Source organism: Cibotium barometz, chromosome 48 (assembly GCF_041138505.1).
Source record: "Cibotium barometz isolate CiBa-2024 chromosome 48, ASM4113850v1, whole genome shotgun sequence".
In the NCBI taxonomy this organism is placed as follows: domain Eukaryota; kingdom Viridiplantae; phylum Streptophyta; class Polypodiopsida; order Cyatheales; family Cibotiaceae; genus Cibotium; species Cibotium barometz.
In genome coordinates this window covers 24748429-24750982 of record NC_141093.1, presented here as the reverse complement: position 1 = coordinate 24750982, position 2554 = coordinate 24748429, and the positions used below count along the sequence as shown (strand labels likewise).

Here is a 2554-nt window from a genome sequence, read left to right as displayed (position 1 = left end):
TTGCAAGTCCCAAAAACTTTCCAACTTCCATAACTCATGTGTTGAACATTTCCTGCAAAGGATAACCTTAATAGAGAAGATCAAGCTTGATAAAAAGTCCAGGCCAGAAGACGACCCTAAATACTTCTACTCCAGAACAAGCCAATAAAAAACTTGAAAAGAGCACAACACTATAATCATAACTCTGATATATGTGTACATATCTGCACATAATAAAAACTCTTAAGCATCACAAGTTTGTCTTCATGACCTTCCTGCATTTCTTAGTTAACAATATAAGGCCACCCAGTGCCTCAAGCAGAAGACAGTGTGACACCATGAAGTGTCCTCTAGTACAGTAACTTGTCTACCAGCACCCATTGCTTGGAAATGCATAGGGTTATAGCATCATAAGGTCAGATAAACCCTGTCACAAAATTGGATAGTTTACATGGTCTTTGCTTCAACAATACCCAGAACCATATCGATTATCCTGTTAAGAAACGGAGCACTTGAACTGCACCGTGCATCCGCAAAACAAGAACGTCCTTCTTCAGCTGCTCGGCTTAGCTCTGGGTCCAAAGGCACCCTCCCAAGAAAAGGAACCTTCATATCCTTGGCCATCTTTTCAGCCCCTCCACCCAGGACGTAGAAAACTTCCGAAAACGCATAGACTGATTGCAGCTGAGGAGAGCGCTGCCGGAGCTCTTCCATAACAGCTTCGGTGACATCTTCCTCTTCACCATCATCCTTTATATTCTTAAACTTCATATTAGCTAATGGCTGGAGCAACCCACTCATATTCTCAACCACACCAAGAACTGGGATTCCAACCTTTTTGCAAAAATTTATCTCCTTTCTCACATCAATGATTGATACCTCTTGTGGTGTGGTCACGATTATGGCACCAGCCACATTGGTTGCCTTGAGATACTGCACAATGGAGATGTGCTCATCTGAAGTTCCGGGTGGAGCATCCACCACCAGATAATCAAGATCACCCCAATAGACATCCTTCAAGAACTGCTTTATTAACCCATTCTTCCGCGGCCCTCTCCATACAACTGCCTCATCTGGGTCCGGTAACATAAAACCAATAGACATGACACCCAAATTATCTTCCACATACACCGGTGACCAGCCAAGGTTGCTCTGATGAATCTCTCGACCCTCCAGTCCCAGCATTTTGGGGATGCTCGGCCCACAGATGTCAATGTCAAGAAGACCGACCTGCTTATCCTTTCCTGCTAAAATGATAGTTGTGATGCGAATGTACTCTTCCCAACTCCACCTTTGCCAGACAACACCAAGATTTTGTGCTTCACACTCTGCATGCGCTCTGCAATTTGTTCCAGATCTACAGACAGCACATAAAATACCAGATTTCTCAATGAAACATTGAATATTAATATTTTGGCAGTACTTGAAATCCCATGCAGGTTGCATAAAGAGCAATGTGATTGGGTCTTACTATGTAATGGCATCTCACTTACCCTTCAAGCACATCATGAAAGCCATGTGATTAACCTTTCAAACACATCATGTATTCCATCTAATTCCAGTTTATGTGAATGATATTTCAAGCACATCATGTAATTAATGCATCTGAATACCATATGATTAGCCCTTAAAGCACATCATAGATTCCATGTGATATTTTCATGTGATTACCCTTGTTGTATGACTTACTGTCATGAATTCCATGTGATTTACCCTTACAAATCACATGCAGCTTAATCTAATTCATGTCATTTACCCTTAACGTATGTTTATCCTCAGGAAGTCCATTTGACATACCCTTACAAATTCCATGTGTTTTATCCTTACCCCTTCCCGTGTGAGTTAGCCACATGACTTACCCTAATGAATTCCATGTTTACCTTGAAGCAGACCATGATAACCATCTCAAAAAGAAGAAAGTTTGAAAGCATACCAGGGTCAGGAGCTTTGGGGGCCGTTGCACAAATCTGTTGGTTAGGGCATCCTGCGCAGGCGGCAGCTTTGCCCGCAGTCTCGGCTTCAGTTCCAGGGCAGTCTGCGCGTACAGAGAAACCATCAAAAAATGAAAAGAAAAAAAAAGGAAAGGAAAGGAAAATAAGTCTGTGGACATGTATGGGTGTGAGAGTCCGCGGAGAGCATGAAGCTTACGCTGGTTGGCGTACTCTGGGACCTCGCCCACAGGCCCATTATTCTGCGCTGATCCATTCTCAGGCATGGCGTAATTACCACATTTCGGTTCCACTTTGTATTTCCCCCCGGGGCTTGCCCTATTGGTATTAGACTGCTGCCATGTGACCCGTGGTTAGGGAAGAGCTCTCAGACCTGGTAGATATGGGATTAGTTTCCCGTATTGTTGAGCAATCGTGCCGCTTTCAGAAAATAGAGCATGTGGCAGGAGAGAGCATGCAAGTCATTGCGTAGAAACAAAACTCAGTAATCACCTATTTCAATTGCCTTATGTACCAACTTGTGAGCTTATATTGGAATATGAGTGACTATATGCGTGAATATACTCATAGTGTGAGATGTGCATATGTTTTGTTGGAATGAACACTACTATAAATGTGTGTGTACA

The 2554-nt window shown here is 42.9% G+C and overlaps 1 pseudogene across 1 annotated transcript; it reads right to left on the bottom strand.

Moving 5' to 3' along the window:
• Nucleotides 1-290: 290 nt before the first annotated feature.
• Nucleotides 291-2345, bottom strand: LOC147610988 (cytosolic Fe-S cluster assembly factor NBP35-like; annotated as a pseudogene). Its single transcript, XR_015263930.1, has 3 exons — nucleotides 2128-2345; nucleotides 1913-2014; nucleotides 291-1336 (listed from the first exon to the last, which is right to left on the bottom strand). The product of XR_015263930.1 is annotated as a cytosolic Fe-S cluster assembly factor NBP35-like (transcript).
• Between the last annotated feature and the right edge of the window lie 209 nt (nucleotides 2346-2554).